The sequence below is a fragment of the Bombina bombina genome, chromosome 3, assembly GCF_027579735.1.
Source record: "Bombina bombina isolate aBomBom1 chromosome 3, aBomBom1.pri, whole genome shotgun sequence".
In the NCBI taxonomy this organism is placed as follows: Eukaryota; Metazoa; Chordata; class Amphibia; order Anura; family Bombinatoridae; genus Bombina; species Bombina bombina.
In genome coordinates this window covers 485,992,153-486,016,144 of record NC_069501.1, presented here as the reverse complement: position 1 = coordinate 486,016,144, position 23,992 = coordinate 485,992,153, and positions in this window count along the sequence as shown.

The window sequence follows — 23,992 nt, the reverse complement described above, 5'->3', positions numbered from 1 at the left end:
GGAGCTTGGTGTTCTGAGGAGATGCCATCAGATCCAATTCTGGTAAACCCCACTCCCCGGGGTGGAAAGTCTGTTTGCTCAGAAAATCCGCTTCCCAATTTTCTACTTCTGGAAAGTGGATGGCAGACAGCAATTGTGAGCCTCCCCCCACTGTATGATCCGTGCCACCTCCCTCATGGCTAGGGTACTCCAAGTTCCCCCTTGGTGGTTGATGTAGGCCACTGAGGTTATGTTGTCCATCTGTAACCTGATAATCCAGGCTAAAGTCAGCTGGGGCCAAGCCAACAAGGCATTGAAGATTGCTCTCAACTCCAGAATGTTTATGGGGGGAGCAAATTCCTCCAGAGGCCAAAGTCCCTGCACCTTCAATGAGTCCCAGAGTGCTCCCCAACCCAACAGGCTGGCGTCTGTGGTCACAATTACCCAAGAGGGTCTTTGAAAACATATCCCCTGGGACAGAAGTTCTTGAGACAGCCACCACGGTAGAGAGTCCCTTGTTGATTGGTCCAGAACTATTCTCTGAGATAGATCTGTATAATCCTCGTTCCACTGAGTGAGCATGCATAGTTGCAAAGGTCTCAAATGGAACCGAGCAAACGGAACTATGTCCATGGAAGCCACTATCAACCCCGATTACCTCCATGCATTGGGCCACAGATGGTCGTTTCGCTGACTGCAGGGACAAACAAGCGGACAGAATTTTGGCTCTTCTGACCTCCGTCAGAAAAATTTTCATAGCCAGAGAATCTTTAAGGGTCCCTAAGAAGGTCAATCTTGGGCTTGGAACAAGTGAACTTTTTCCTAGATTGATCTTCCAACCGTGGGAGCAAAGAAATGCCAGATATTCTGCTAGTTAAAAGGATGGAGCCTGAACCAGAATGTCATCCAGATAAGGTGCCACTGCAATTCCCCGAGACCGAATTACTGCCAATAGAGCTACCAGGACCTTTGAGAAAATTCTGGGAGCTGTGGCAAGGCCAAACGGAAGCACTACAAATTGAAAATGTTTGTCTAGATAGGCAAACCTCAGATATTTGTGATGATCCCTGTGAATGTGAATGTGCAGGTACGCATCCTTTAGATCTATGGTTGTCATGAATTGACCTTCTTAAATCAGGAGCAGAATGGAGCGGATAGTCTCCATATTGAAGGACGGCATTCTGAGGAACTTGTTTAGAAGCTTTAAATCTTTAATGGGCCTGAAAGTTCCCTCTTTTTTGGGAACCACAAACAGGTTTGAATAAAACCTGAGACCCTGTTCCTGGCTTGGAACAGGCACAATCACTCCCAAGTGGGAAAGGTCCTGCGCACATTTCAAGAACGCCTCTCTTTTTACTGGTCTACAGATAATATTGAGAGATGGAACCTGCTTCTGAGAGGAAAGGTCTTGAACTCTAACTTGTACCCCTGAGAAACAATGTCCACTGCCATGGGTCTGGGACATCCCGCTCCCAAGCCTGTGCGAACTATAAGAGCCTGCCCCCCCCCACTTGATTTGGTCCTGGATCGGGGGCAACCCCTTCATGCTGACTTGTATTCAGCTGCAGGTTTCTTGTATTGCTTCCTAAACATTTCACCTCCTCCTTGCAACTAAGGCAAATAGAATGACTGGGGGTTATGGGAAGGGAAGTGATAATTAACAGCTTTGCTGTGGTGCTCCTTGCCTCCTCCTGTCCCAACAGTAATTGATGATCCATGGACTCACCGTCTCTTAAGAAAGAAATTGGAGGGGTGGCGATAGGAATAATGAGTTGGGCAAAACTGAAATAAATTGGATTTACATTTTGGTCACATTGATTCTCGGAGGACACAATCGAGACTTTGAACTCATTCATTTTGTAGAATAAATGAGAAAAAAAAATCTTTGAATTAAAATAATTTAAATACTTTCAAACTGTAAATTTAATTTTTTAAATGTAGATACATATGGATACAAACATATTATTAACAATAATCCACACCTTAAAGGATATAATTACAAGAATGCAGAATGTTAAATATTTTAAGAATATTCTTCTTTACTTTCTATTGAGAATGTTTGACTGGGTTCGATTCCCAATAATCCAAGAAAAACAGCAGCACTCACCAATTCAAAAAAGTTGCAGGTTTATTGGGACACCAAATAACTGAATAACTGGATAGAACTGGATAATTATAATAATAATTTTTGCCACGTATATTTATTATATATTTTGCATTTTCACTTGAACTACACTAGCATTATATGGTACATCGGTAGAAAAACAAATTACAAACTAAATGATCAGAGTTTGAATCAAATTGTATTCTACTTTTTATCATGTTTATTTTTTATACATTATTTTTTATACATGGTTTTATATATATATATATATATATATATATGTACTGAATTCACAACACTGTAATTCGAACACTTATGGTTAAATATTAAGTAAAGAATGAGATCAACATTTAATACAATACCAACTCACAGAAAGATTAGAATTGTGGAACTGTTTTTGTTTGTTTCATAAAAGTACTGTTGAATTTCAATTGTAATTATATGAAAATGAGAACTGACTTGTATATGGACATTAAGGACGAACTCAGAAAGAGGCAATGACATCAGCAACTCACATTTTTATTTTTGTATATTCACCTGAGAATAGGAGGGTTAGGTATTTATAGAATTAATATGACAGAGGACCTCCCCTGATTTAAAGAGAGAGTAAGTGAACTAAATGCTGGAATATTATAACAGAGCCTATGAAAGCGCCCTCTCATGAGCGCAATGCTTCAGTGCAATGCAAACGCAAACTCAGTTGAGCGATAATATCACTTTTGCTGAAGCAATATTTTCCGCTTAACTTGTAATCTATCCCTGAGTTGGCAGTAATAACTGGAAAATCATATTCCACAGGAATTTGAGTTATGCCGTGGGACTAGCACGGCGCCATGACTGGGATATGCAATGCAATGATAATTGTTTGCTTGAATTTTGTCAGTTCAGTTTGCTTTCATCACTTAATCGTTGATTGCAGTTATTTCACAAAAAATACAGATTTTGATAACAGATGGAAGCAGTATAGATAGACAAAATATGCTATAAAGCAACAAACATTTTTTTTTGTCTATATACAAACTGTAAGTACCACTGTAAAATAATAGATACAGGGAGACTGACACCAAGAGGCACATTTAAGAAATGTCTTGCGGACCTGATCCGACAGTGTGGATCGGGTCCGCAAGACATCGCTGAATGCGGTGAGCAATACGCTCTCCGCATTTAACATTGCACCAGCAGCTCACAAGGGCTGCTGGTGCAACTCCGCCCCCTGCAGACTCGCGGCCAATGGGCCGCCAGCAGGGGGGTGTCAATCAACCCGATCGTACTCGATCGGGTTGAATTGTTGCGATTCCTGCTCAGAGCAGGCGGACAGGGTTATGGAGCAGTGGTCTTTGTGACCTCTGCTTCATAACTGCTGTTTCTGGCGAGTCTGAAGACTCGCCAGAAACACGGCCCGTCAAGCTGCTTTCGGAGCTTGATAGATAGTCCCCCAACAGTTCAAATAATTTACATTATTATTATATTACAATGCAAATATAACATTGAATAATTTGTTTAAACATGTAAGTTTTGCATTGCTGGCCGTAGCTAGCTATGGCCGAATTTCCATTGAAAGTGTTAATCAAGGCTGTTTGGCAGCTACCATTTAAGGGCTAGATTACGAGTGGTGCGCTAACAGTTGTGCGCAAGCGATAAGGAATTTATCGGGAGAGTTTGCATGTGTCAAAGGTTTTGCACGTTTTAAAAGTTGGAAGTAAACACGTTCGCTCGAGCGGAGTTGAATTTAACGTGCATCAGGTTAGTGCAACTTCAGAGCTCTTGGTTGACTGTTATTCTAGAATAAAAAGATGCGCGAAGTACATCAAAAACACATTAAAAAGGACAGTTACACTCATAATTACACCATCTAATAAAAATGGGGGGAAAAAATGCATTATAAAGTTATAAGGGTTTAGAGATATGAGGTCTCAAGTGTTAGAGAGAAAAAAAGGCATGCAAAGGCTTTAATAAAGAGATAAATACATATACATGTCTAAATATGTATATATATATATACTGTATATATATATATATATATATATATATATAAATATATATATATATATATATATGTGTGTGTGTGTGTGTGTGTATATATGTATATATATACTGTATATATATTAGTTAGACATGTGCATTCATTTTTGGACAAATGCACATTTGTTGTGAAAATGGAATTTTAATTTTCCTAAACAAAAGCATAAATCCAAATAAATGCACAATCTATAATTAAAGAAAACAAACAATGCTGACAAAATTCGTCAGCATTCATTAATTTCCTTTAAAAACATTTTTTTAGGGTTAAATACATAAGCTGAAGAGTGCGCTAACCCGATCCTCTTGTTGCCAGAGCACTAAAGTTAATGGAGCTCCTGGGAACCGAGAGCGTTAAGCCAGGTGTTAGTGTGGCCAGGGCTCTGGCAAGAAGAGGATCGGGTTAGTGAGCTCTCCAAAGTATGTTAAAGGGACAGTAAACCTTAAAAATTAACTATTTAAATGAACAGATGGTATCTTTAATTTTTTCATTTTAATATAATAAACTCAATAAAAAAAAATCTTTTTTGCACTCCCTCTGTTTACCTAATTATGCAAAGCCATTCACGTATGGCTCTACATATAGCCCTCAGCGGCGCCCACCTCCATTTTTAATCCCATGATTCTGTTCTCTTGCAACGCTGTCAGTAGGAGGAGTATTTCTCATCTGTCTCGATTGGTCATAACTGTAGTCGCGTGATCATTATCCCCGGCGCTTGAGTGACTAGTGTTGCAGACTTGCTCTGTCTAACTACGCAAGCGCATATACCGTTACACACACTTCACACCAATGAGACATGTGTGTACGTTTTACTCCTAGTGCGATTAGCATATTTAGTTAGCAAATTAGAATAATCAATATGATTGGTCAATTGCTTTGAATTGACTGTCAGTGACTGTCTGCCGGGGCTGTCAGCTAATGAGAGATAGCGGCATGAAGAGGTTTCTTCAAAATAGAAAAAGGATGGTAATTATTATGATTTCAACTTTCTTTACAAGCGCAATGCATTATCTATGTACTTTGGTAACAGAATACTACTTAATAAAATACACAGTTTTATGACCCTTATTTGTAGCTACAGGTGAACTTTTCACCTGTAACTTTGAAACATTTACATTCGTTTAAAGTGAATGTAAGTTTTTTCTAATTAATTGTTACCTACTTATTCCCAATATTATAAATAGTCAAACCGCAATAATCTCAGTGCAAAATAAATTTTCTTTATTGTTATTTTTATATATAAACTTATCTCCGTTTTATGCATTGAACTCCTCCCAACCGTCTTCTTCCTGTTTTTCCCCCAGCATCATTGTAATATCTAATGCCCACTCGATGACGTCGCTTCTAATCGCGTTCACAATCCGTGCTCTCATTTGCGCATGCGTTTACTATTAGCATGACAATACTGAGGCCTAGATTTGGAGTTTGGCGTTAGCCGTGAAAACCAGCGTTAGAGGCTCCTAACGCTGGTTTTGGCCGCCCGCTGGTATTTGGAGTCAGTGATTAAAGGGTCTAACGCTCACTTTTCAGCCGCGACTTCTCCATACCGCAGATCCCCTTACGTCAATTGCGTATCCTATCTTTTCAATGGGATCTTCCTAACGCCGGTATTTAGAGTCGTTTCTGAAGTGAGCGTTAGAGCTCTAACGACAAGACTCCAGCCGCAGGAAAATAGCAGTAGTTAAGAGCTTTCTGGGCTAACGCTGGTTCATAAAGCTCTTAACTACTGTACCCTAAAGTACACTAACACACATAAACTACCTATGTACCCCTAAACCGAGCTCCCCCCACATCGCCGCCACTCGATTAAAAATTTTTTAACCCCTAATCTGCCGACCGCCACCTACGTTATACTTATGTACCCCTAATCTGCTGCCCCTAACCCCGCCGACCCCTGTATTACATTTATTAACCCCTAACCTGCCCCCCACAATGTCGCCGCCAGCTACTTAAAATAATTAACCCCTAATCTTCCGACCGCAAAGCGCCGCCACCTACGTTATCCCTATGTACCCCTAATCTGCTGCCCCTAACACCGCCGACCCCTATATTATATTTATTAACCCCTAATCTGCCCCCCTCAACGTCGCCGACACCTGCCTACACTTATTAACCCCTAATCTGCCGAGCGGACCTGAGCGCTACTATAATAAATGTATTAACCCCTAATCCGCCTCACTAACCCTATAATAAATAGTATTAACCCCTAATCTGCCCTCCCTAACATCGTCGACACCTAACTTCAATTATTAACCCCTAATCTGACGACCGGAGCTCACCGCTACTATAATAAATGGATTAACCCCTAAAGCTAAGTCTAACCCTAACTCTAACACCCCCCTAAGTTAAATATAATTTAAATCTAACGAAATAAATTAACTCTTATTAAATAAATTATTCCTATTTAAAGCTAAATACTTACCTGTAAAATACATCCTAATATAGCTACAATATAAATTATAATTATATTATAGCTATTTTAGGATTTATATTTATTTTACAGGCAACTTGGTAATTATTTTAACCAGGTACAATAGCTATTTAATAGTTACCTAGTTAAAATAATAACAAATTTACCTGTAAAATAAATCCTAACCTAAGATATAATTAAACCTAACACTACCCTATCAATAAATTAATTAAATAAACTACCTACAATTACCTACAATTAACCTAACACTACACTATCAATAAATTAATTAAACACAATTCCTACAAATAAATACAATTAAATAAACTAGCTAAAGTACAAAAAATAAAAAAGAACTAAGTTACAAAAAATAAAAAAATATTTACAAACATAAGAAAAATATTACAACAATTTTAAACTAATTACACCTACTCTAAGCCCCCTAATAAAATAACAAAGCCCCCCAAAATAAAAAATTCCCTACCCTATTCTAAATTAAAAAAGGTAAAAGCTCTTTTACCTTACCAGCCCTGAACAGGGCCCTTTGCGGGGCATGCCCCAAGAATTTCAGCTCTTTTGCCTGTAAAAAAAAACATACAATACCCCCCCCCCCCAACATTACAACCCACCACCCACATACCCCTAATCTAACCCAAACCCCCCTTAAATAAACCTAACACTAAGCCCCTGAAGATCTTCCTACCTTGTCTTCACCATCCAGGTTCACCGATCCGTCCTGAAGAGCTCCTCCGATGTCCTGATCCAAGCCCAAGCGGGGGGCTGAAGAGGTCCATGATCCGGTCAAAGTCTTCATCCAAGCGGGGCAGAAGAGGATCTTCCATCCGATTGAAGTCTTCATCCAAGCAGCATCCATCCGGAGCGAAGCGGCAGTATCCTGAAGACCTCCAGCGCGGAACATCCATCCGGCCCGACGACTGAACGACGAATGACTGTTCCTTTAAGGGACGTCATCCAAGATGGCGTCCCTCGAATTCCGATTGGCTGATAGGATTCTATCAGCCAATCGGAATTAAGGTAGGAATTTTCTGATTGGCTGATGGAATCAGCCAATCAGAATCAAGTTCAATCCGATTGGCTGATCCGATCAGCCAATCAGATTGAGCTTGCATTCTATTGGCTGATCGGAACAGCCAATAGAATGCAAGCTCAATCTGATTGGCTGATTGGATCAGCCAATCGGATTGAACTTGATTCTGATTGGCTGATTCCATCAGCCAATCAGAAAATTCCTACCTTAATTCCGATTGGCTGATAGAATCCTATCAGCCAATCGGAATTCGAGGGACGCCATCTTGGATGACGTCCCTTAAAGGAACAGTCATTCGTCGTTCAGTCGTCGGGCCGGATGGATGTTCCGCGCTGGAGGTCTTCAGGATCCTGCCGCTTCGCTCCGGATGGATGCTGCTTGGATGAAGACTTCAATCGGATGGAAGATCCTCTTCTGCCCCGCTTGCATGAAGACTTTTACCGGATCATGGACCTCTTCAGCCCCCCGCTTGGGCTTGGATCAGGACATCGGAGGAGCTCTTCAGGACGGATCGGTGAACCTGGATGGTGAAGACAAGGTAGGAAGATCTTCAGGGGCTTAGTGTTAGGTTTATTTAAGGGGGGTTTGGGTTAGATTAGGGGTATGTGGGTGGTGGGTTGTAATGTTGGGGGGGTATTGTATGTTTTTTTTTACAGGCAAAAGAGCTGAAATTCTTGGGGCATGCCCCGCAAAGGGCCCTGTTCAGGGCTGGTAAGGTAAAAGAGCTTTTACCTTTTTTAATTTAGTATAGGGTAGGGAATTTTTTATTTTGGGGGGCTTTGTTATTTTATTAGGGGGCTTAGAGTAGGTGTAATTAGTTTAAAATTGTTGTAATATTTTTCTTATGTTTGTAAATATTTTTTTATTTTTTGTAACTTAGTTCTTTTTTATTTTTTGTACTTTAGCTAGTTTATGTAATTGTATGTATTTGTAGCAATTGTGTTTAATTAATTTATTGATAGTGTAGTGTTAGGTTAATTGTAGGTAATTGTAGGTAGTTTATTTAATTAATTTATTGATAGGGTAGTGTTAGGTTTAATTATATCTTAGGTTAGGATTTATTTTACAGGTAAATTTGTTATTATTTTAACTAGATAACTATTAAATAGCTATTGTACCTGGTTAAAATAATTACCAAGTTGCCTGTAAAATAAATATAAATCCTAAAATAGCTATAATATAATTATAATTTATATTGTAGCTATATTAGGATGTATTTTACAGGTAAGTATTTAGCTTTAAATAGGAATAATTTATTTAATAAGAGTTAATTTATTTCGTTAGATTTCAATTATATTTAACTTAGGGGGGTGTTAGTGTTAGGGTTAGACTTAGCTTTAGGGGTTAATCCATTTATTATAGTAGCGGTGAGCTCCGGTCATCAGATTAGGGGTTAATAATTGAATTTAGGTGTCGGCGATGTTAGGGAGGGCAGATTAGCGGTTAATACTATTTATGATAGGGTTAGTGAGGCGGATTAGGGGTTAATAACTTTATTATAGTAGCGCTCAGGTCCGCTCGGCAGATTAGGGGTTAATAAGTGTAGGCAGGTGTCGGCGACGTTGTGGGGGGGCAGATTAGGGGTTAATAAATATAATATAGGGGTCGGCGATGTTAGGGCAGCAGATTAGGGGTACATAGGGATAACGTAGGTTGCGGCGGTATACGGAGCGGCAGATTAGGGGTTAAAAATAATATGCAGGGGTCAGCGATAGCGGGGTCGGCAGATTAGGGGTTAATAAGTTTAAGGTTAGGGGTGTTTTTAGACTCGGGGTACATGTTAGAGTGTTAGGTGCAGACGTAGGAAGTGTTTCCCCATAGCAAACAATGGGGCTGCGTTAGGAGCTGAACGCTGCTTTTTTGCAGGTGTTTTTTTTGTGAAGGTTTTTTTTCAGCTCAAACAGCCCCATTGTTTCTTTTGGGGATATCGTGCACGAGCACGTTTTTGAGGCTGGCCGCGTCCGTAAGCAACTCTGGTATCGAGAGTTGCATTTGCGGTAAAAATGCTCTACGCTCCTTTTTTGGAGCCTAACGCAGCATTTGTTGGAACTCTCGATACCAGAGTTAAATTTATGGTGCGGCCAGAAAAAAGCCTGCGGAGCGTTAACAGCCCTTCTACCGCCGAACTCCAAATCTAGGCCTGAATGAATACATTATTCCGTCGACGTATTGCGCATGCGCGAATTGCGGACGCGCATTGGGGTGGTAACGTCATCGGGTAGTTTGCGCATGCGCAGTAGATTCGCGTGACGTAGGTAACAACTGACCTGACGCCCCAGGGAAAAGGAAAATACTTCTAAATAGAACTGTCAATCATGACAATAATGTGGGACCATAATGTCGGGCGGAGAAATCGCCAATAAGAATACAAGGCAAAGTATTAATTATTTCTTTTTAGATTTCGATGTTGCGATTTTGATGAATGAAACTCACTATTATTTTCGAAAATACACACAATGATGCAGAGCAGGTATGTTGACTTTACATGCACTTTAATGTTTTAAACTAAGCAAAAACTGAATAATGCAGACAACGAATATATGTAAATGTATTTCCTCGAATATCCGAAAGCAAAATTTTGTCCGAAATTAATTTTTTTGCCTGCAAAAAGCTGAAAACATCATATTCATGCAATATTCATGTTTAATAAAGTATTTAACTGTGTGCTAGAAATATTTCACATTCCAATGTTTTTCACATAGGGGAATATTTTAAATACATATTCCTATATATATATATATATGTATATATCTATCTCACCCTCCTACCCTTCTAGATTGCAAGCTCCCCCGGGGATAGGGCCCTCAATTCATCCTGTATTTACTTGAATAATTTTGTCCTGTCTCTTAAAAATATTGTATCGTACTTTTTTATCTTTTGTACCCATGGACAGTGCTGTGGAATTTGTTGTAAAGTATAATAATATAATAATATCTATGCCGATATATATATATATATATATATATATATATATATATATATATATATATAGTAGCAAAAAGAAAACTTGCACTCACTGGATTTTTGAAAATCAAATTTACTGTGACAGTGTAACGTTTCGGGGATAATATATCCCATTCCTCTATTATCCCCGAAACATCAGACTGTCACAGTAAATTTGATTTTCAAAAATCCAGTGAGTGCAAGTTTTCTTTTTGCTATTGTATATATCCACTAGCACCCTGGCAGACGATTGGAAAGTGAGAGTGCACATCCCTGCTACATTATATATACCATATATATATATATATATATATATACTGTATATATATATATATATATATTTTACCAAACAAACATCAGATATATATTTAAGAAAATGTGATCAGGTTTGCACAACTTGTTGGGTGTTTTTTTCCACTTTTCACACTCCATTGAAGTCTATGGGGGAATACATTGATGCGTTGTGATATTCTAACTTTGTCTTTCTGCATTAGCACGCAAGCAAAAACTTTTCACCTATAATATGCGCAGTACCTGACGTGCACAAAAAGTTTACTTATAGCGGAGCTAATGTACGAGTGGGAGTGATAAATAGCACTACACTTGAAATCTAGCCCTAAATCTACAGAAACCCAAGATTAGAATTTGCACAAAGTTTATATGAATATGAACTTTTGACTTTAAAGGGACACTCAAGTCAAAATTAAACTTTCATGATTCAGATAGAGCATGTAATTTGAAACATCTTTCCAATTTACTTCCAATAATAAAAAGTGCACAGTATTTTTATATTTACACTTTTTATGTCACCAGCTCCTATTGAGCATGTGCAAGAATTCACAGAATATACATATATGCATTTGTAATTGGCTGATGGCTGTCACATGAGAAGGAGGGGAAATCGACATAATTGAAATTTATCAGAAAAAACTATTATTCATTTAAAGTTCAGACTATTGCATTGTCTTTTGATCATGCATTGTTGATTATGCAAATCTACTGTATTTACTGGTCTTTTAATAGGTTGACGTTTTTACAGCCTCTTCTAGGCATAAAGGTGAAAAATGCCCTTTATGGCAAGCCGGAATTTGGCCCTCTGAACATTAAAATGCTAAAAAAAAAAAAATTATAATCAAAACATGTTAATATGAATTATAAATTTTCTGGAAATAAAAGATCACTGTGAAAATTATTATGAAAAATAGAATGTATAAGCATTCTGTTTTCCCACATCATTACTATTACTAAAAAGTTATTTCTTGACATTAAAATCCTTTGTTCAAATGTCTGTTAAAGATATTTCAAGGAATAGTAATTTTTTTGCATCTTTATTTTAAAAATCCAGGAAACTCACAGGTAAAAGATTAATGCGTTGGTAATTTCCATATTTGAATTCTCTCCAACCCACAAGAGATGTTTGTGACATAACCAATGGCATTATTAATCACATTGCATGACATCGTCAAGGAAATTAATTAAAGCAAACAGAACTGCCAAAAAAGATCATTCAATTGCATAGACCAGTATTTGCTCATATCTGTTGCCTCAGGGCCCCATCTAGGAGGCCTATTTATCAAGCCGTCAACCGCAAATACGCTGGAATTCCGCAGCGTAATTGTGGAGAGCTTGATTCCCCTTAGTTATCAAACCCTACATAGCAGCAAAAGTTGAAATTTGTGACGTAACAAACTATCCGCCGGTCTCAGTCCGACACAGATCGATGCTTACATCACTACAGATGTTCTGAATGCAAATTCGGCACTATCTGACTACTTTTGCTAGTTAACAAATATCTAACAGGTACTCTTGCCACTATTCCGGCCCAGCGTACCTGGTTTTCAATCCACCACCATAGAGGCGGCGGATGCCATAGGAATAAATGGGAGTCTGAAAGCAGCGAAAGCTCATGTTCGCTGCTGCCCGATATCCCATTGATTCCTATGGAAGAATAAAAGTTATGTTTACACCTAACACCCTAATATAAGCCCCGAGTCTAAACAACCTTAATCTGCCGCCCGACACCGCCGCCACCTACATTATACTTATTAACCCCTAATCTGCTGCCCGACATCGCCGACACCTACATTATACTTATTAACCCCTATTCTGCCGCCCCGACACCGCCGCCACCTACATAAAGTTATTAACCCCTATCCCGCCACTCCCGGAGCCCACCGCAACTAAATAAATGTATTAACCCCTAAACCCCTGGCCTCCCACATCACTACCACTTACTAAACCTATTAACCCCTAAACCGCCAGCCCCCCACATCGCCATAAACTAAATTAATCTATTAACCCCTAAACCTAACAACCCGCTAACTTTATATTAAATGTTAACTCATCCCTATCTTATTATAAATTTAAACTTACGTTTAGATTTATATTAAACTATATTAAACTAATAATTAATCTACCCTAACTACAGGGAGTGCAGAATTATTAGGCAAATTAGTATTTTGACCACATCATCCTCTTTATGCATGTTGTCTTACTCCAAGCTGTATAGGCTTGAAAGCCTACTACCAATTAAGCATATTAGGTGATGTGCATCTCTGTAATGAGAAGGGCTGTGGTCTAATGACATCAACACCCTATATCAGGTGTGCATAATTATTAGGCAACTTCCTTTCCTTTGGCAAAATGGGTCAAAAGAAGACCACCACTGAACAAGACACACAAGCTGAAACGTCAAGACTGGACCAAGAAATATCTCAAGACTGATTTTTCTAAGGTTTTATGGACTGATGAAATGAGAGTGAGTCTTGATGGGCCAGATGGATGGGCCCGTGGCTGGATTGGTAAAGGGCAGAGAGCTCCAGTCCGACTCAGACGCCAGCAAGGTGGAGGTGGAGTACTGGTTTGGGCTGGTATCATCAAAGATGAGCTTGTGGGGCCTTTTCGGGTTGAGGATGGAGTCAAGCTCAACTCCCAGTCCTACTGCCAGTTTCTGGAAGACACCTTCTTCAAGCAGTGGTACAGGAAGAAGTCTGCATCCTTCAAGAAAAACATGATTTTCATGCAGGACAATGCTCCATCACACGCGTCCAAGTACTCCACAGCACGGCTGGCAAGAAAGGGTATAAAAGAAGAAAATCTAATGGCATGGCCTCCTTGTTCACCTGATCTGAACCCCATTGAGAACCTGTGGTCCATCATCAAATGTGAGATTTACAAGGAGGGAAAACAGTACACCTCTCTGAACAGTGTCTGGGAGGCTGTGGTTGCTGCTGCACGCAATGTTGATGGTGAACAGATCAAAACACTGACAGAATCCATGGATGGCAGGCTTTTGAGTGTCCTTGCAAAGAAAGGTGGCTATATTGGTCACTGATTTGTTTTTGTTTTGTTTTTGAATGTCAGAAATGTATATTTGTGAATGTTGAGATGTTATATTGGTTTCACTGGTAAAAATAAATAATTGAAATGGGTATATATTTATTTTTTGTTAAGTTGCCTAATAATTATGCACAGTAATAGTCACCTGCACACACAGATATCCCCCTAAAATAGCTAAAACTAAAAACAAACTAAAAACTACTTCCAAAAATATTAAGCTTTGATATTAATGAGTTTTTTGGGTTCATTGAGAACATGGTTGTTGTTCAATAATAAAATTAATCCTCAAAAATACAACTTGCCTAATAATTCTGCACTCCCTGTATTATACTACAATTACATTAAACTATATTAAACTATTAATTAATCTACCCTAACTATTATACTAAAATTACATTAAACTATATTAAACTATTAATTAACCTACCCTAACTATTATACTAAAATTACATTAAACTATACTAAATTAATAATTAATCTACCCTAACTATTAGACTAAAATTACATTAAACTACAAATTAAATTAACTATATTACATATTTAAACACCTAACCCTACTCAAATAATTTTAATCTACAATAAAAAATTACTAAATTACAAACAACTAACAACTAAGTTACAAAAAATAACAAACACTAACTTACAAAAAAATAAAATAAACAATAACTTACACAAAATAAAAAAAGAAATTATCAAACATTTAAACTAATTACACCTAATCTAAGGGCCCTATGAAAATAAAAAAGCCCCCCAAAATAATAAAACCCTAGCCTACAATAAACTGCAAATATCCCTTAAAAGGGCCTTTTGTGGGGCATTGCTCCAAAGAAATCAGCTCTTTTACCTGTAAATAAAAAATACAAATACCCCCCCAACAGTAAAACCCACCACCTACACAACCAACCCCCCCAAATAAAAACCTAAATAAAAAAAACTAAGCTCCCCATTGCCCTGAAAAGGGCATTTGTATGGTCATTGCCCTTAAAAGGGCATTTAGCTCCATTGCAGCCCAAACCCTAATCTAAGACTAAAACCCACCCAATATACCCTTAAAAAATCCTAACACTAACCCCTGAAGATTCACTTACAGTTTTGAAGATCCGACATCCATCCTCCAAGAAGCCGGGAGAAGTCCTCATCGAAGCTGGTAGAAGTCTTCATTCAAGCGGCCGAAGTCTTCATCCAAGCCTGCAGAAGTCTTCACCCAGATGGCATCTTCTATCTTCGTCCATGCGGCACAGAGCGGCTCCATCTTCAAGACATCCGACGCAGAGCATCCTCCTCCAACGTCTTCTTCCCGAACGTAGAATTCTATCAGCCAATCGGAATTAAGGTTGAAACCAGCCATTAGTATTGAGCTTTCATCCTATTGGCTGATCCAATCAGCAAATAGGATTGAGCTCGCCTTCTATTGGCTGACTGGATCAGCCAATAGAATGAAAGATCAATCCTATTGGCTGATTGCAACAGCCAATAGGATTTTTTCAACCTTATTTCCGATTGGCTGATAGAATTCTATCAGCCAATCGGAATCTAAGGGACGCCATCTTGGATGACGTCATTTAAAGGAACCTTCATTCGGGAAGAAGACGTCGGAAGAAGAGGATGCTCCGCGTCGGATGTCTTGAAGATGGAGCGGCTCCACCCCGGATGGATGAAGATAGAAGATGCCGTCTGGGTGAAGACTTCTGCGGGGCTTGGATGAAGACTTTGTCCTCTTGGATGAAGACTTCTGCCAGCTTCGATGAGGACTTCTCCCGGCTTCTTGGAGGATGGATGTTGGATCTTCAAAACTCCCCAGGGCAATGGGGAGCTTAGGTTTTTTTAGTTAGGTTTTTATTTGGGGGGGTGGTTGTGTGGGTGGTGGGTTTTAATGTTGGGGGGTATTTGTATTTTTTATTTACAGGTAAAAGAGCTGATTTCTTTGGGGCAATGCCCCACAAAAGGCCCTTTTAAGGGCAATTTGTAGTTTATTGTAGGCTAGTGTTTTTTTATTTTGGGGGGCTTTTTTATTTTTATAGGGCCCTTAGATTAGGTGTAATTAGTTTAAATATTTGATAATTTCTTTTTTATTTTGTGTAACTTAGTGTTTATTTTTTTTTGTAACTTAGTGTTTTTTATTTTTTGTAACTTAGTTGTTAGTTTTTTTAAATTTAGTAATTGTATAGTGTAGATTTAAATTATTTGAGTAGGGTTAGGTTTTTAAATTTGTAATATAGTTAATTTAATTTGTAGTTTAATGTAATTTTAGAATAACAGTTAGGGTAGGTTAATTAATAGTTTAATATAGTTTAATGTAATTTTAGTATAACAGTTAGGGTAGATTAATTAATAATTTTATATAGTTTAATTTAAATCTAAAGGTAAGTTTAAATTTATTATAAGATATGGATGAGTTAATATTTAATGTACAGTTAGCGGGTTGTTAGGTTTAGGGGTTAATAGGTTAATTTAGTTAATGGCAATGTGGGGGGCTGGCAGTTTAGGGGTTAATAACTTTATTAAGTTGCGATGGGCTCCATGAGCGGCGGGATAGGGGTTAATAACATAATGTAGGTGGCGGCGGTGTAGGGGGCGGCAGATTAGGGGTTAAGAACATAATGTAGGTGGCCGCGGGGTCCGGGTGCGGTGGGATAGGGGTTAATATATTTAGTATAGTGGCTGTGTTTAGTGACAGTATACAAATAAAGCTGTGAAAAAGCCGAATAGCAGCGAGATCGATGACTGTTAGTTAACAACAGTCCGCTGCTCATCGCCCCGTACTTGGTGCGCGGCTTTTTGACAGCTTTTTTGTTAAATATGGAGAACATATTCAGGTCTGCGGCAGCGATGTTAGGCGATGTCAGGTGAGCGTATTGGTGCTGTCGAATGCAGCACAGTTGACGGCTTGATAAGTAGGCCTCTGTGCCTCAAGTGTTAAGTAGTTTGTCTTTCATCTCTGAAAAAGGTTATCTCAAGTCCTTCTGATACCATGATTGTGCCTTGTTGCTCAACATGCTCAAGAACATGCAAGACTTTACACCATTTGTTAAAGTGGCATTGGTTATGTGAATGATGGTATGTGAGGTGATGTATATGAGGTTTCATCACACTGGTGTCCAAACTGAGCATATAAACACTTACCACTCAGTCTCATCTATGCTTGATAATTCTCAGCTAGATTACGAATTTTGTGCTATACTGGGTAAAAAACACAATAAAATGAGTATTTCGGTACTTTCCATAGCGTTGCCATTACGAGTAACTGAAAAACCTCCTTGTGCTGTGCGTCATGGTGCGTTAAACTCCATACCGCACAAAAAACAAGGGCTGAGTTTACGTGCTCGTGCACGCTTTCCCCCATAGACACCTGCGATCACGGAATGGCGATCGCCGTAACGCAACCCCATTGATGTCTATGGGGAAAAGAAAGTTATGTTAAAATCTAATACCGTAACATAAACCCCTAGTCTAAACACCACTAATCCGCCGCCCCCCCCGACATCGGCAACACTAAATAAAGTTATTAAACCCTAATCCACAGGCTCCCCGACATCGCCGTCACTAATAAAAGTTATTAACCCCTAATCCACCGCTCCCCGACATCGCCGACACCTAAATAAAGTTATTAACCCCTAATCTGCCGCCCCTGACATCGTTGACACCTTAATAAAGTATTAACCCCTAATCCGCAACCCCCGACATCGCCGACACTAAATAAACCTATTAACCCCTAAACTATCGCCCCCCACATCACAAATAATAAACCAAACATATTAACCCCTAAACCTAACACCCCTAACTTTAAATTAAAAGTACAATATAACTATCTTAAAATAAATAAAAACTTACCTGTGAAATAAAAAAAAACTAAGATTATACTATAAATTAACCTAACATTACTATTCTAATAAAATAAAAAAACTACTAATTAAAATTCCTAAATTACAATTTTAAAAAAACCTAACACTGCGAAAAAAAATTAAAAAAAATCTAACATTACAAAAATAAAAAAACACTAAAATTATGAAAAATAAAAATACTCTAAGCTTACAAAAAATAATAAATTAAATTATCAAATATAAAAACAATTACACCTAATCTAATACCCCTATAAAAATAAAAATACCCCCTAACCTACAATAAACTACCAATAGCCCTTAAAAGGACCTTTTGTAGGGCATTGCCCTAAGTTAAACAGCTCTTTTACCTAGAACCCCCCCAACCAACCATCCCCCAAATAAAAAAACCTAAGTCTAAATAAAAACTAAGCTACTTATTTGTATGGGCATTGCCCTTAAAAGGGCATTCAGCTCTTTTACTGCCCTTAAAAGGGCAGTCAGCTCTTTTACAGTGCCCATCCCAAATCTAAAAAAACCAACCTAACACTAAGCCCATAAAATCTACTCACGGTTCCTGAAGTCCGGACATCCATCTCCATCCAGGCAACAAGAAGTCTTCATCCAGGCGGCGACATCTTCATCCATCGCGGGGGCGTCTGCTATCTTCATCCCAATGGCGCGCAGCTATCTAGGATTGGTGATGACATCCTGCGTGGAGCGTCCTCTTCATACGATCACCGCCATACACTGAAGTTGAATACAAGGTACTCGTTTAAAAATGGCGTACCTTGCATTCCTATTGGCTGATTTGATTCTTCAAATTCAAATCAGCCAATAAGATGATAGCTACTTAAATACTATTGGCTGTTCAAAAGAGCCAATAGGATGAGAAATGCTCAAATCCTGTTGGCTGAATTTAATTTTTCAGCCAATAGGATTGCAAGGCTACCACAATATAAAAGGGGTACCTTGCATTCAATCTTCAGTGTGCGACTCTGGTCCACCTTCACGCATTCACCAACCGCTCCTCCTCCGCCATGAAGATAGAATATGCCGGTCCCGCGATGGATGAAGATAGAGCAGCCTGGATGAAGATGTTTTGCCACTGGGATGCAGATCTTTCACGAACTTCAGGAATGAGTACCAATTTTGGGGTTAGTGTTAGGGGTTTTTTCCTATTTTTTTTTTTTTTTTTTTTAGATTAGGGCTTTTAGACGGCGGTTTAGAGGTTAATAATTTTACTTAGTGTTAGATATGTGCAGCGTCGAAAAATTCGGTTCGGATCGATTCGGACCGATTCGAATTTCGGTTCGGATCGATTCGAATTTGGAAGAAATCGAATGAATTTGTTTCGGATTCATTCAGATTCTTTCGGATTTGTAAAAAATTTGGTTCGATTCGGTTTGAATCGATTCGGAATTTAGGGATTTCGGTAAGTGTTAAGGGGATATGCTGTGTATTACACTAGTATACTGTACAATACTAGTGTAATACACAGCCATCCGAATCCATCCGAATCTACCGAATAAATTCGAATCGATTTGGATTTATTCGGTAGATTCGGCACTACCGCAATTTGGAAGTTCGAATCAATCTGAATCTCCGAATTCGACAAATTCGTCCGAATTTCGATTCGGACCGAATCGAATCGCACATGTCTACTTAGTGTTTGCGATGTGGGGGGACGGCGGTTTAGGGGTTAATAGTTTTATTTAGGGAGTTGCAATGTGGGGGGATGGCAGTTTAGGGATTAATAGGTTTATTTAGTGTTGGCAATGTGGGGGGTTGGCGATTTAGGTGTTAATACTTTAATTAGGTGTAGGTATGATGGCGGATTAGGGGTAAATACATATTATTAGTGATTGCTATGTGGGGGGGCGGCGGTTTAGAGGTTAATAGGTTTAGTTAGTGTTGGCGATGTAGGGCGGATGGAGGTTTAGAGGTTAATAAGTTTAGTTAGTGTTGTCAATGTGGGGGGACAGCAGTTTAGAGGCTAATAGCTTTATTTAGTTTTGGCGATTTGGGGGGACGGCAGATTAGAGGTTACTAGGTTTAGTTAGTGTTGGTGATGTGGGGGGATGACAGTTTAGAGGTTAATAGGTTTAGTTAGTGTTGGTTATGTGGGATGAATGTGGTTTAGGGGTTAATAGGTTTTTATTTCGTTTTGGCGATGTGTTTAGATAATTTTGTTTCGGCATATTCCTTATTTCCTTATGTTAAGTTAAAAGTGTTTTTTCGGATCCATTCGTTATTTCGTTATTCATTATAAATTTTAGAATATAATAATGAATATAAATAAAGAATGGATCCAAAATTATGAATGGATCCGAAATAACGAATGGATCCAAAAAACTATTTAACTTAACATAACTAATTTGCCGAAACTAAATTATTTATTTAACTCAACTAATTTGCCAAACGAAATGATTAATTTATTAATTTAACTAATGAAAATGAAACAAAACAAAAAAATTTTTTGCGGTGCACATGTCTATAATTAACATTATAGTTCTACATAACTGAATGCTTGTTATGAAAAAATATTATGTAATAATACTGACTACTATAACATAAAATATATATATATAAGAACTAGGAAAGGGAGGGCACTCTCAGGATTTATATAATATGCATAAGAGCAATCAAAGTCAATTTATTGTTTTTGACAACAGCATTAGTACATCATAGAAATAGGTCGACGTTTCGGCTTACGCAGAAGCCTTCATCAAGACAAGCGAACAACTCAACACGGCGACTTACAGCCGCATAAAACAACACCGGTAGGACAGAAAGGATATATATATTATCACATATATATTATCACTAATAAACAGACCAAGCTAACATAAATGCATTATAATGTATATGCAATATTTAAAGCATTATGCAATATACATGCATAAAAGTTTAAATACTGAATATCAATGCAAGTCCTGACTCCATTATATCTACAATGTTTGAAATAAAATGCATGGTCATGTATAATGCACATTAGTTTAAGTATTGGATATATAAATTAAAATGTAGATATTATTGTTTGATGCGTTTATTATTTTAAATATGTATATAAATTTGTTAAAATAGATATTTATGTTATAAAAGGCAGTTGCATTATAATTATAGTATTATATAACTGCATGCCTGTTATGCAATAAAACCATTGTAATACTAATGCCTGCTGTAATAGGAATATACATTTTAAAATATATATTTGTTTAAAATTAAAATTAAAACCACAAGAAAAAATAAATACATGTTAATGTATATACAATAGTTAAAAGAATATGCATCACACATAAGAATGCATAATATTTTAAAAATGATAGATAAATGCACTATTAACCCCTAAACTGCCTTAACCCAATTACCTAATCAACCCCATACAGGTATGAGGGGTGGTTAGGAAATTAAGGCCTAATAGATGGTAACCATCAATAATGACCTAATCAACCCCCATAGAGGTATGAGGGGTGGTATAGAAATTAAGGCCTAATAAATACTAACACTAATCACCTAATCAACCCCCATAGAGGTATGAGGGGTGGTTAGGAGATTAAGGCCTAATAAATACCAACTAACACTAATCACCTTATCAACCCCCATACAGGTATGGGGGGTGGTTTAGAGATTAAGACCTAAACTGCCACCTCCCAATGCAAACTAGAACTACACTGACAGCAACCCCCCCTCTAAACTCACCTTCCTAAGTTGCAAAAAAATAAAATAAATCTGTTACAATAAATAATAAAGTACAGTATCCAAAATAAAAACCACCATTATACCTAACACTAAACTACATGCCCCATAAAAAAATACCCACCAAAAAAGCAAATAACCCTAACACTAAAATAAATTAGAATAGCTTTTAAAAGAGTCTTTTGTAGGGCATTTCCCCTTAAGTGATCAGCTCTTTTACATTTAAAAATCAATTATGAACCCCCCCTCTACAATACAAGTAACCCCAACCCCTGAAAAAATAACAAAATCTAACTCAAAAAAACTATCGTAGAAAATAAAAGTTTAAATAAAAAAGCCTAAATTTAAAAAATAAAAAACCCACCCCTAAATAATCCCTAACTAACCCCAAAAGTGGTACTCACTGTTGGGAAATCCGGCTCCTCTTGATCCGACGTTGGTCCCTCTTCATCCCAGCTCCTGGCACTGGGGGGGGGGGGCAATTTTCACAGTGGCGGAGGCGGACTTCGGTGACTTGCAATCTTCTTCTTCATTGGCGCCCTCTTCATCCTGGCTCCTGGCATCGGGGGCCCAACTTTGTGGAGGCGGAGCTTGGTAGCCTCTTCTGCCACCTCTGCTGCGCATCTTCTTTTCTTCGGCTCTCTTCTATGAGCCCTTCTCTTTAAGAAGTTGACGTCGTACACTGAAATTCTGGAAACGCATAAGCCCAATATATAGGGGTAGAACTTAATTCTAAGACACAAGAAAAACAGGGTGAGTAGCACTCTTAATTAGTCAATAGAGAAATACAGGTGCATCCTAGAAAAGTGAATATCTAACAACGTAAAAAAGAGAGTAGAAACCTAAAATACAGGTAACTAAAAGTCTAGGCAAAAGAAAGCACAACTGTATATAATAAATAAGAGACTAGGGCGAATTCTTGAAATACAAATAAATTTAATAAAGTTACACTAAATAAGTGCATACATCCAAACATACAATCACATACATACAGGGATATAGAAGATGCATAAAAATGTCAGATGGGCCGTGCAGGGGACTGGTGCACCAGTATACAAAAATAGGCAAATGTTCATCACTTAGATGCATGCATAGGTAATATATAATTGTAATCCAAAGTATAGTGCGTGTCCCTAAAGATGCACGGACCAAGTGGATACAGTCTTACCCCTTCGTGTCTAAATGTACATAGTAGCGTGAGATCATCAGGAGTCAAGGGGAGCTTACCCTTGCCGCGTCTTTTTCACAGGCATGTGTAAAGTGCAAATAGATAACAGTTCATTAGAATACCTGTCTTTTTCACGCAGTTGCTCTACCCTGAATTGTAGCTCCTGAGACACTGAAATTTCCAGATGAGACAAGGGGTAGACCACAGTCAGGCGAAAAGGTCCTCTGACAGAGTGCTGCAAACCGACGAGTCTTAGAGCTCGTTTCACTCCTTTCAATACAGCAGCATGGAGCTTCTTCCGGGTGCTGACGTCACGTCAGTGGCTGTGCTGATTTATAGGAATTTGGCTGCACAGGTAATGAATGTCATTGGTAGAGAGATCTGTCATTCAAGACGGCTTTGATACTTTGTAGCAACATTTTGCTTTTTTGTAGATCAGTACAGCAAGGGGTTATATACAAGGATACATTTATGTTTAAACACTCATACTTACATACTTACATTCGATACATTGGAAGATTATATTATACATCTAATCTGTTATATTACTGGTGTGTGTGTATGTTCAGATTGCGTGGTAAAGATTATATTTTTTTGGTATTTAATGTTACAATTTCGCCATTATATTCAATTCATAATTTTTGATACTACCAAAGACTATGTAGTTACACACAGAATGATGTGCACATATCCACAGAGGATTAAACTAAAAATGAAGCAAACTCTAATTTTTCATTGAGGCCATGAGGTGCTAAGGTATTCAGTTTATATATCCATTTTGTTTCTTTGCGTAGAAGGATATTGTCAATATCCCTGCCCCGCATGCTAAGTTTCACAGATTCAATTCCAATGAAATTCAAATCATCAGTTTTAGATTCATGAAATTGTGCATAGTGTCTTGCCACAGGGCTGTCAATATTGCATTGTTTAATATCGTCCCTATGTTCAGAAATTCGTGAGCGAAGTTCTCTGAAAGTTTTACCAACGTAAAAACTTTTACAGGAACAGTAAAGTAAATATATAACTCCTTTTGTGGAGCAATTAATGAAGGAGTTGATTTTATATATATGTCCTGTATTGGTATTAAAGGTTTTACTTCTCTGCATGTATTGACAGCAGACACAGTGGCCACATGGAGTGCTGCCTACAATTTTCTGTGCATTTTGTTCCAACCAATTATAGGTTGGAACTTTATTGAATTCACTTTTAACCAAAATGTCTTTTAGATTATTGCAACGCCTTGCAGTCATCTGTGGATAGTCTCCTACATATTGGTGAAGTGTTGTATCATTAGTTAGTAAGTGCCAGTTTTTATTCAGAGTGTCTTTTACCTTGCTCCAATGGGCATTATATTTAGTAATGAACCTGATCTTGTTTACTTCATTTGTATCATCTCTGTTCTTACATTTATATAACAGGTCTTTTCTTTGGTGTTGGGAGGCTCTATAAAGAGCTCTCTTAATG